General features: G+C 45.6%; 1 protein-coding gene across 4 annotated transcripts in view; it reads left to right on the top strand.

Annotated features, from left to right (window-relative positions):
- The window catches only part of AMBRA1 (autophagy and beclin 1 regulator 1), a 190,321-nt gene that overhangs the window by 68,867 nt on the left and 109,129 nt on the right, over positions 1-12,325 (top strand). The window lies entirely within an intron of this gene.

Raw genomic sequence — 12,325 nt, 5'->3', positions numbered from 1 at the left:
TGCTCCCCGGCTCCAGAGGGGCCGCCTGTGATGCAGCCAGTCCCTCTCCCTGGGTGAGCAGCCGGCAGCGGAGCGGGGAAGGGGAGGGTCTAGCGCTAGCAGCTGCGCCTACTTCGCCGCACCGTGGGCTGAGCCGGGCTCCCTGCCACCCCCAGGGCTCTCAGTGGTGGCAGTGAGAGCAGGCTCAGGCACAGGGGGGCTGGATGCCTGTGCCGCCACTGAGAGCCCCAGGGGCGGTGGGGAGCCCGGCTTGGCCCGCGGTGCAGGGAAGAAGGCGCAACTGCACTCTGTTCTTCGGGTGGAGAAGCTGGGTTCTACTCCACCTGCAAGATACCTAGCCAGGCTGTGGGGAGCCGCACAGGCCCGCGGAGCGGGGGGGGGTGGGCAGGTCCAGTCCCTGGCCAAGGGAATGGTGTATGTGGGAGCAACCCAGGCCCTCCTCCCCCAGCCAGCACCACCCACTCCTCACCCACCGACCAGTTACCTTCTCTTCTGTGCACCCCGTGCCCCAACAACCCACCCTGTCCTGCCACTTTTGCCTCTGGGCGGGGCAACTTCCACCTGGCAACCCCCCGAGCCAGCCACGGTGACCTTCACCGCTGCATCAACCTCGGGACCTCACCTGCCACCTCCCACCTGCCCACTCCTCCCTTGTGCAAACTCCTCCCTGCCACCTTCACACCCCTGCGCCTGCCAGCCCCTTGCAACAACTCCCTCCTGCTCACTTCTCCCTTTTGCCACTCCCTCCCTGCCACTGCACCCCCTGCAATGAGCGCTTTTTGCCTCTGTGCAATCTCTTCCCTGTCACTACACCCTGCCCCCTCTACCTCTTGGCCACCTCCACCCCCTGCAACAATCCTGTGCACCCCCCTCTCTGCCACCTTCACTCCCTGGAAGAGCCCCCATATGGCCCCCTCTTTGCAGCCCCCCCCCTTTCCGGTGCCCCCTGGACTTTGTGAACATCTGGACCCTTGGGGGAACTTGGCCGTAGGAAGGTGGGGGCTGGACATTGGAGGGGGGGCGCAAGGTGGAAGTTTTGCCTAGGGCGCAAAATATCCTTATACCGGCCCTGTGTCAGAGGCATTGAGATAAGAAAGGTCCATCTTGCATTCCCTGCCCTGTTGATTGTGACCTTTCCATTCATTCATTATTTGTTCCATTTCAAAGTAGAATTTTTCCAGCTGTTGCAAGTATCCACTTTTATTTTGATCTTTATCACACTTGCATTCTCCAAGCACAGGATCCCCATACAAAACAATCTGCTCAGGGGTACTGGGACTGTGGGAGCTGTGAGCACTCCAATGGCCTGGGCTTCTAGACTGTCCTCAACAGTGTCTCCTTCTGGCATCAGAAGAACTAACCTCTCCCACTGTCGGAGCTCTTACCCTCACTTCCTACAGCACCACCTGCTGGGGTAGCAGCATACCCCATGACATTTGATTCGAGGTGAAGCCCCTTTTATGAAGGACAGAATTGAATTTAGCACCTCTCAAAGTAGCAGCAGATAAATCCCTTTCCTGTTGAGGAGTAAGGGGGTGGCAGAATTTTTCTGAAATATTATTCAGTGGAACTGTCATTTCATGCTCCAGCAATTAAATACTCAAAAACGCAGGGGTAGTGCATGCATCTTCTCTTTTCATTGTGGCCTTTGTTTGTGTAAGATATAAATGAGGTGAGATATGCAGAAGTGTCAGCTGCCTAATAGCTTTCCCTAAGCAACTCTGTGGGCTGGAGGAGCATCAATGTGACATCTTCACGGGCCCAGCAAACACAGCCCTTAGTATTTCCATTATTGTCTCCCATTCATCTTCTGGGGAACGTGGTTCTGCTGGTGAAAATGGTTGATACGTTCTCCATTCACACAGCAAAGCCGATCCCGGTAGAGAAATGTGTTCCCCTGCAGGTAATATTCACGCAGTTCCTGAGGCCGCCTTTCATTTCATGCTGAGGAGTCTTTCTTCCCTCTGTGCTAACTGAGCTTTTTGGGAATGAAAAGTCCATACTGAATTCTGCCCCTCTGCATCTTAAGGACATTCTCTGCCTCTCTTTCCTCTGCTTCATTGTCTCTCTGGCTGATAACAGGGACCTAGCGTGGGGACCTTTGCGTTAGAATTTGCCTTGTGACTCATCTTTCAGTTTTGTCCGCTGACCTCTCACAGTGAAACCCTTTTTGTTTTCCTTCCGTCTTTCCAGTTGTCCCTTCTTTGCTTTACCTTTCCTGATACTCTTTCCTTTTCTGATTCGTCTTTCCCTTTTCTGCTCTTATTGACCTAGTTTAGCTTCCACTGTTACCCACACTCTCTAGGGTGCCCTACCTTTATCCTTACAGGGGCTCAAGGCATAACCTGGTTAATTTAGGCTCCCCACCCTTTCTCGGTTCCTAGGACTCAGGGCTCATTCTTCGGAGGGTTTGCGGGGCCTTTTACCAGTGAAAGTGCCTTACGCAGTAATATTCTTAACCTCTATTTGTTATCAGTTACCAAAGCAGAATGCACACACTAAGCTTACAGTGCTCACCACTGCCAATAAGACAAATCAACTTTTTCTGGTGGCCAGTCCGGAGCTTCTCCAATTTCTGCCTGATACGGTTGGCAGGGGGTTGAGTCTGGCAGCTCTGATCCTGGGTTGTGTCCTGGAATTAGGTTCCAAGGAACTTCCTTTTGGACCCCAGTTTATACAGTTAAACTTGAATCCTGCTTAGCTAAACCTTTAGCTTAAAATGATTGGTTAAGTACTACAAAATAATTTGACTAATCCTAGCGTATTGTGAAACAATTCTTTAGCCAATCATACACCACCACCTTAATTGATTTAAATTTTGTGAAATTAGTTATGTGACAGACAAACAAAGACCAGACAGAAATCATATCGGTAAACAATAAAGTAGGAACCACGAAGGCATAAAGGCGTATAGATTTCACACTCACTGCTGTTAATAAGTGATTCCTTGCCCAATAGAATGCCATCAAACAAAGTTTTCTTAAAGAAACAGATCTTTAAACATCTTATCTGGTGATGGTGGGTACCATTAGGACAGGAGCATCTTCTTAACAGCCCAATATTTCATTGTTTTAATATTATTTAGATGGAATGTGAGGATGTGATTCCCTTCTCCTCCTCCCCCCCCCCCTTACTTTTTAGCACATGGCTACTGCTGTCCTAATGTGGCTGCAGAAAAAAGGCCTCAGACCTTACACCACATCTCTCCCGCCCTCTGTGATGGGTGAGAAAGATGGGGATAGGTCAGTACTTTCATCGCTATCCTTCCCTTCCATCACCACCATACTTTTCAGCTTTCAGTGGCTTGCTTTTGCTTCTGGAATCCTAGAGAGCGTTTCCTGAAGTGCTAGCAAGCTGCCTTGGTTTCTTGTCTTTCTACTCTGGATAAATCAGATTGTAAATTTCTCTCCCTCTTTAGTCTTTGTTTAGGGATCCTGGGGAAGGAGGCATATGTGATAGTTACTACCCGTGTGCTCTACTGGATCTATGAGCAGGCAGTGATAGTTACTTCATCCTTCACCTTTTCCATAGTTGCACAGGGCTCTGGAGGCCCAGGCCTTGCTCAGCCCCTTCAGTCTTTTTTCCAGGGTTTTACGGGTGTATTATTGTGTGCTTTCAGATTTGCTGGCCCACAAGAAACTTGTTCCCCAGTAATGTGAGCTTACACTCTTGTGGCCCTGTAGAATTGCCACCGGTACCCACCTTCTCCTCCCTGCCCCAAACCCCGCTCTCTCCTATGCAACCCTGTTGGGATTTTCTCCTAAAATAGATTCTGTTCACTTCCCACTCACTAATACCCACCCACTAACACATGTTTAACCTCTCAGCTTCAGCATACTTTTCCATACTAAGTACAACTGACAACTGTAAGCTCAGGGCTTGTCTGCACAGGCAAGTTATGCCAGTATAAACTAAGATGTGAATTTAAACTGATATACTTATCTTAGTATACCTCCCCATACTGAAACTCTCTGATTCAGAAATAGGAGTGTCTATGTGGGGCCTTATTGGTATAACTATCGAACTACACTGATACAATTATAGCGGTATAACTGGTAAAAGTTTTCCCTGTAGACAAGCCCTCATCCATCTTGAGCTCCCTAATGTCCCAGCCTTGTTTGCAATCCTCCAGCATTCTTGGAATGAGGAGCATGCTTTGGTACATTTAATGAGGGAAGATGTCCTTGTTATTGATTTCAGTAAATCCTGCAGGCTTAAAATCCCTTAAATTGACTTGCACAAGAGAGAACAGGTGTCTCTTGGCGATTTCCTTTGGCTTGGAGCAGTTCTGACACGGGAGTCATCCTTGCAGTGGGCAATGCTCTTGGGTTCCTTGGACACCAGCAGGTTAAAATCTTTGCATACAGTGCAGATTGATTGTCATATTCATATGCAGAAATATTTCTATGTCCTGAATTTCTGCCATCTGTCTCCCTGTCTCTGTCTGCAGCAAGCATGGGAGAGAATGCAGATTTACTGTGTTTGTCAGAAAAGCAAATATTTAGGGCAGTATGTTACTCTGTCTGAAAACCTTCACGGAAAAGGGTTTCAAGCCAAGGCTAAAGGTGTGATTGTGGCTGACTCCCTCTGTCTGCCTTTAAAAATCAGTTGCCTGTTAGAATATAGATTGGGAAGAGCTCAGCAATTACATTTGTTTCATGTATGTACCTTCTCCCCTTCGTATGCATACTGTCTCTCCCATTCTCTGCTCTGACTCTGGTACCATTTGTCCCATAGGAAGAGGTCACTGTTGTACCAGCACTGCTCACTGTTAGCTCTGTTTCTTCCCTCCTAAATCCTGGGAATTGTTCGGCTTTACAGTCCAATTTACATCAATACTGGGGAAGATCCCTTCTGGTCTGTGACTGTGACACACATGAGTAGTCCTCAGCAGTATTTCCTATGGACAAAGAGAGGGGCTGGGCTCTTTGACGTTAGGTCCCATCATGGTGTTTAGGTTTTTCAGTTCAATGCAAGTGCAGTAGAAATGCCTAGATAGAGATCTGTGATCAGTACATTTGCACTGCAGGAGCCAGTCTTTGGCAGCCCCAGTCGGTAAGACCATGGGTTCATGACAGCCACCTATTAACTTGCAGAGTGGACGAGCCTTCTTCAGGATGTTCACGTGCTTCAGAGCACCAGGGATTACTTGGTTCTCTTCTGTAATGAGGCCAGCTGTGGAATATTCGGTTCCCAGACCTATGAGTCTCTTAGCAAGTTACCTTGCACCAGGTTTAAAATAAACACTCTAGGCAATGTAGGGTAAGCCATGGCCTTTCTATTCAACAAAGGCCTCCAGCCTCCTACCTGCCTTCTCTCCACCATTCTTGACAGCCTCATTGACCTCTCACACTGGGGTCCAAAGGAGTCATCTCAGAGTTCCTCCAACAGTAGTCATCTTTTCAGAAAGAAACAAGAGGCTTTAGGATGTGAGAGCTAGCTGCATGCTTTGACCTTGATTTTATAAAGCAGAGAACTGGTTTACGTTCAGTGCCACTCTCTCCTTTCCTACATGGAGATGTTCTGTAATTCTCAGATTTCCAGGGCCTTTGAGAACATGAATTTACATGCACTGGTAGAGATATGGGGTAGTTACTTTGGTGAGCAGCACAGCAGATTATTACTGTCTTGTCTTCAGGCAAAAGTGTTTGGTTTGGGAGCCTTCATCCCTCCTTGTCTCAGTGATTTCTCCATTCCAGACCAGCTTGTAAGTAAACTTGTGAGGTTGGCTTGGTCTTCTTATTTACACATACACAAAGGGGAAAGATGTATGGCTGGCTAAACATTCAGCCAGGAAGATCAGGAGATCCCCTCTTTTTGAAGAAGATACATAAGGTGACCAGTTCTGAGAAGTAGGCCAGAAGGGACTGTGATCTGTAGGACCTTTAATGCAAGAACAAGAAGTGTCATCCTGGATGGTTGAACTTATGACCACCATATAAATAAAATTAAAAAAGAAACTAGCAGATGTATATATGAAATTTCTGGGTAACATGTGCTGGACCCAGAAATGCTGATGAGCAGTGACTTCTAGAACCTTGATGTACAAATACTCCAGGCATAGCTATTACATAAGTCCATAAGAACAGCCATACTAGGTCAGACCAATTGTCCATCTAGCCCTATATCTTGTCATTGGACAGTGGCAAATGCCAGGTGCTTCGGGGGAATGAACAGGTAATCATCAAATGATCCAGCCCCTGTTGTCCGCTCTCGGTTTCTGGCAAACAGTTGCTAGGGACACCCAGCGCAGGGGGTTGCATCTCTGACCATCTTGGCTAATAGCCACTTGTGGTTCTAGCTTCCTTAACTCATCTAACTCTTTTTTTTGAACTCCCTTATAGTTTTGGCCTTCACAACATTCCCTGGCAACAGGTTCCACAAGTGTGCATTTGTGTTAAGAAGTACTTCCTTTTGTTTGTTTTAAACCTGCTGCCTGTTAATTTCATTGGGTTACCCCTAGTTTTTATGTTATGGGAAGAGATAAATAACACTTTCTTATTTACTTTCTCCATGCCATTCACGATTTTATAGACCTCTCTTAGTAGTCTCTTTTACAAGCTGAAACGTCCCAATTTTTTTAATCTCTCCTCGTGTGGAAGCTGTTCCATACCCCTAATCATTTTTGTTGCCCTTCTCGGTACCTTTTCCAATTCTAATGCATCTTTTTTTGAGATGATGTGACCAGAATTACATGCAATATTCAAGGTGTGAGTATACCAGGGATTTATATAGTGGCATTATGATTTTTTCTGTTTTATTATCTATTCCTTTCCTAATGGCTCCTAACTACTTGTCTCTCTGCAGGAAACGTAGATGTGACAATTTCAAATTGTCCATGATCACTTTTACTGGCATAACCACAACGAATACTCTTCTGAGTGATGGTTTCTTGTCACTGGAGTCCAGATAGAGCTGTTAAAAGCAGGAGCTTAAAATATTTCTGTCCCTGACTTTTATTCTTCTTCCCAGATCTTCTTTCTCTCTTACTCTGCATTTAAGGAGGAAGCATAGTGGGGTAATGATTTAAGCTTACTCCTGTCCCACATTGCTTTGCTTCCCATGGTTTGATGAAGAGTAGCGTTCTCAGAAGCAGTTTAAGTAGAAAGGGATTACCTAGGACTTGGTGGTTTTTGTTTTCGTTCGGTCTCTTTCTACTAAAGATCTTTGGATTGGGACATCACTACCACTGGGATATCACTACCAAACATGCAACAATTTATATTAATTATATTCATCTCCTTCAAAACAGATCAGGTAAAGAACCCTGCAAGGTCTGGAGGAATGGAAAAGATTCTGAGTCTACACTTTGAGCTTTGCTTACTAGTGCTTGGGAAGTGTCTTAATTTGGCCTGTGATCTACTCATTATAGCCTGCAGCTCTGTCTTCCCTGCTTCTTTACATTTATGTTTACAGTCTTGCACCCCTCTTCTTAATCTTAATGCACAACAACAATGCCTGGATGTAGTGATAGTTCAAGACTTCTTGGGACTGCTATTAGCAGGATATTGTTAGCTTCTGCAGAATAGCATCCTGTTAACCATGAATGCTGACTTCCACAAGGGTGCTGCTTGGATGAGTTTCTGCATACCTGTGTCAACTTAGACTTCAGTAGTGTGAGCATCCCGGCAACAGTGCTCTTATGGCGTCAATGGCTCCAGCTTCCTGAGCAATTCTGTTGACTCTCAACAAGATGGGGCACTTTTAAAGCAACGTTCTTTCCTAAGAGTGGCTCCAGGAAGTAACCACTTGTCTGTATTCTGCCATCGCTTCCTGTAACTCCCACACTTTCAACTCTTTTCCCCCATCACCTGTTGGGTGAGAATCCTGGAGTCTGTTAATGGTTCAGTATATAGAAAAGTAACTTTATGTTAATTGTTGACCCCCTAAGTCCAGGATGGATATTGAAAGTCCACAGTAAGGAGCCATTGTATCTTGCAGGGCTGTAAACTGCTTGCAGAGTAGCAGCAATTACTCTGAATGTTCTTGCTGTTAGGGATAGACCTGGTGTGGGGTCTCCCAGTCACAGTTACTGATGGGAAGTAGTCAAATGGACGGTAAATGCTGGGAACTTTACCTTGGCTAATGCAGTTATTGTATCTCTGGAAGGAGGCTGGTTCCTGGGTGGTGTGCTCTGTTTGTATAGAGCCCTAGTGATGTTCCAGACACAACTTGCCTGGTTGTGGTGGTTTTATATTATTTTGCTATTTACAGCCAGTTTCAGTCTATCCCATGAAGTTTCCAAGCACTAGTGACTAATGCAGCCACTGATTTGGTTAGTCTCATTTCAAAAGGCAGAGGTGGGTCCCTAATCGTGTGTCAGTTGGCAGGTGGGATTGGAATACACACAGCTGGTTTCCTGTTCAGAACATATATGGTAGGCCTGTGAGTTTTCCACTGTGCTTTCAAATTGGTCTTTTTCTGAAGTGATTAATCCTGAACATTCAGCAGGGAACTGTTGCTGTGTTTCTCTTTTGACCAGGTGATGAATCCTCTTGTATGTGGTGCTTGTCAGAGATACTTGATCGTCTGAAGTGCGCTTTTTTTATTTTGTAAAACTCATTTTATTTCTCCCTGAATGACCCTCTGAGAGGTAATCAAGGCTGTGTTCTTTCTGACAGTCAGGAGAGCTGTTAATAAATCCAGCCATCTACAATCCTGCTGACTTAAGCTTTAGCTGATAAATTGATGAGGATTTCTCTGGTATTTCCCCTGGAACAGCTTCTAGTGAAAGATGATCATATTTAGCATTCAGAAGAAAGAGATGAAATACTGGGAAGGTACCATGTCTTTATTAACTTTACCTGGCTACCATCTCAGTTGTTACATGCACTAGAGATGAAAAAGACCTGTTCTGCTAGTTTCCATCTTGTCAGCCAGGACAGGGTTGTTCCCTGCAGTCTGTCTCTAGTGCTTTATCTGCTACCTTTGTGGAGTTTATTCCACAGTCCTAATACATCTCCCTCTTAGTAAAGAGATTTTGGTGTAGCCTAAATTTTTATTTTGCTTAATTTTATCCCATTCTTTCTAATTACATTCCTATGTTTCACCTTAAACATTTCTCCTTCCTTCATGATTATTGCATCCTTCAAATACTTGTAAATGTTTGATCCCTGATTACTCATTTCTTACTAAGTTATGCATGTATAATTGTGATTCTTTACTTGTAAATCCCTTAAGCCCTTTACCTACTGTGGATGTTAGTAGTTATTTCTGTCCTTGTACTGTCAAGGCGCTGTGCGCACGCGGACACACATGTGCACCCTTGCTGCCCAAAGAGATCACAGTCTGTTCTTTCTGGTAATGAGATGTCCAGAATTAAGTGTAGTATTTCAGGTAGGATGTCCCTATGCCCAAAACTGTGTCGAGCAATTGCCGCCTTTCTGCTTTGGGGCATGAACATAAGAACAGCCATACTGGGTCAGACCAAAGGTCCATGTAGCCCAGTATCCTGTCTTCTGACAGTGGCCAGTACCAGGTCCCCCAAAGGGAATCAACAGAACAGGTAATCACTAAGTGATCCACCCTCTGTCACCCATTTCCCAGTTTCTGGCAAACAGAGGCTAGGAACACCATCCCTGCCCATCCTGACGAGTAGCCATTGATGGACTTATCCTTCATGAACTTATCTACTTCTTTTTTTTTAATCCTGAATAGCTCGGGTGGACAAACTTTTGGCCCGAGGGCCCCATCTTGGTGGGGAAATTGCATGCAGAGCCATGAATGTAGGGCTTGGGCAGGGGGTTGGGGTGCAGGAGGGGTGCGGGGTATACAAGGGGGCGCAGGAGGGTGTGGGAAGAGGCAGGGGGTTGGGGTATGGGTGGGTGCAGCAGGGGACTCAGGTTCAGGAGGGGGTTGGGGTCTAGGAGGTGTGCAGAATGCGGGCTCTGGCCGGCGCCACTTACCTGGAGCAGCTCCGGGGTGGCAGTGGCGTGCAGCGGGGCTAAGACAGGCTCCCTGCCTGCCCTGGCCCCACGCTGAGCCACTCCTGGAAGTGGCTGGCACCATGTCACTGTGGCCCCTGGGGGCGGGGGGGCAGAGTGCTCTGCGCGCTGTCGTCACCTGCGGGTACCTCCCCCGAAGCTCCCATTGGCTGCGGTTCCTTGTGGATCTGGCCCACGGGCCGTAGTTTGCCCACCTCTTGTTACAGTCTCAGCCTTCACAACGTTCTCTGGCAAGAAGTTCCACAGGCTGACTCTGCATTGTGTGAAAAATACTTCCTTTTGTTTGTTTTAAACCTGCTGTCTATTAATTTCATTTCATGAGGCCTCTGAAATTGAGAGACTGGGAACAGGTGGGGTCTCCCAAAGAGGGACTTCTCATCACTGCTCCAAGAGGAGACTTTTTGCTGTCATGTTGTATTGCATACTTTTGTCTAATTTGCTGCCTGTGTTCATACCTATTGATGTCTCTGCATTCTGCTTCTTCGTTATCTCCCTTTTATTGAATGTTTGGGATTATTTTTTCCCAGATGTGTAGTTGGTTTCCATCTTTCCACATTTTGTTTTTATTTACTGCTCATATTTCTCTTCTCTAAGGGGCTTTGATCCGTGTAAGTGCAAGTCAGTGAAAGTTGAAGGCACTTCCAGAAAGACGTGAGAACCCTGCAGTATCAGGCCTTAGATCCCTTTGTTTCTCTGTCCTCAGTGATGTTTGCATCTTTTTTCCCTATTCAGGGCAAAATTGGCAGTTAATTTGTCTTCAGTGGCACACCATGCAACGCACATCCTTTGCTTACCAGCATGGGTATGTGGGTAACTGACTACGCATCCTTAGTATCATCCACACATTTCATTTAACATGCTGTTTCCTTCCTTCCTTCCTTCATATTTGTCATGGATTACAGGATGTGCTATGCCTTGCACCCTTCTGTAGTCTCTTGTGAGTACACCCTTCCTGGTGATAGGCCTTGAACTTTCACTCACTCCAGGGTAGGTCCTGACTCTTTCACTGGATCTCTAGGCTTCACCACCTCTGCTTCTTCCCATAGCTTGGCAGTTTGGCTTGGCTGCCTGCAGGAGTCTTCTGCCTTAGGACCTGTGATCAGGGCACCGGGGGGGACCACATTGAAGTTATTTAATTAGGGCAAACTGCAAAGAATGGGGCAGACAATCCCCAACCTGATGGATATTCCAATACTTAGATTTACCAACCCACCACAAAACAGCTTCTACAGTACCGTACTGGTTGCACAGAAGCCAAAACACAGATCCGTTCTAGCAACCCAGCCTTGGGCTTCCACCCAGACACCCAAGTCAAATATGAAAGTTCTACCAATCCCAAAGGATTGGACACATCACCTTCCAAGTTAATGAATATTTCAGATCTTACCCAAATACACGCTTACATCAATTCTTATTAACGAAACTAAAATTTATTAAAAAAGAAGAGTGAGTGAGTATTGGTTAAAAGATCAGTATACATACAGACATGAGTGCAGTTCTGAGATTAGTTTCATAGTAGAGATGGTGAGCTATGGAGTTACAAATTGGACTGAATCTATGGACTAATTCCAAGAACAGTGTTCATATCCAGGGAGATCCAAGTGGGACTGGAGATCTCAGTCTTAAGATTTAAGCTTCCCCTGCATAAAGCCACAAGCAGATCTGAGAGAGAGAGGATCAGGACCCAAGGGCTTTTTATGTAGTTTCAGGCCTTCTCTTGACAGCTCAGAGTTCTTAGGCGACCAATAGGCAATCATCGAGACTCTGAAGTAAACCTATTTCCTAAGCATCACCGGTAATTAGATACACAGATTAACATAAGGCAATTGCCTGTTTTCCACCATTTGCAGGTGATTTGCTATACATTTCAAAGAGAGATCAATACAGTGATACTAATATATTTACAATTCATTTAAATGTTAAGATCTCATTTTGATCTCTGAATTAAGACTACAGCATAGACAGGAACTGTTTAACCTCTAACAGTATATATGTAAACACACAAAACTACAAACATTATCTACTAATATGTCCCTAAAGATTGAATTTGGATCATTTATCCTGCAGGATGCTTAAACCTTTCTGGCCATGTGTCTGTCATAAACAGATAGTTAAGGGTTAATGTTTCTTTCACCTGTAAAGGTTTAACAAAGAGAACCAAACACCTGACCAGAGGACCAATCAGGAAACCGGATTTTTAAAAGCTCAGGGGAGGGAATTTTTTGGGTCTGTGTCTTTTGTCTGTCTCTCGGCTATGAGTGGCTTCTTTCTATCTTCAAGCTTCTAATCTTCAGTTTCACAGTTGTGAGTACAAAGGTAGCAAAACAATAGGCTTTTATATGTTTTGTTTTGTATTTACATGTGTGTAGTTTGCTGGAATG

Source organism: Chelonoidis abingdonii, chromosome 4 (assembly GCF_003597395.2).
Source record: "Chelonoidis abingdonii isolate Lonesome George chromosome 4, CheloAbing_2.0, whole genome shotgun sequence".
In the NCBI taxonomy this organism is placed as follows: Eukaryota; Metazoa; Chordata; order Testudines; family Testudinidae; genus Chelonoidis; species Chelonoidis abingdonii.
Note: the sequence above shows the minus strand (reverse complement) of the source record. Positions and strands in the feature narration are given on the sequence as shown.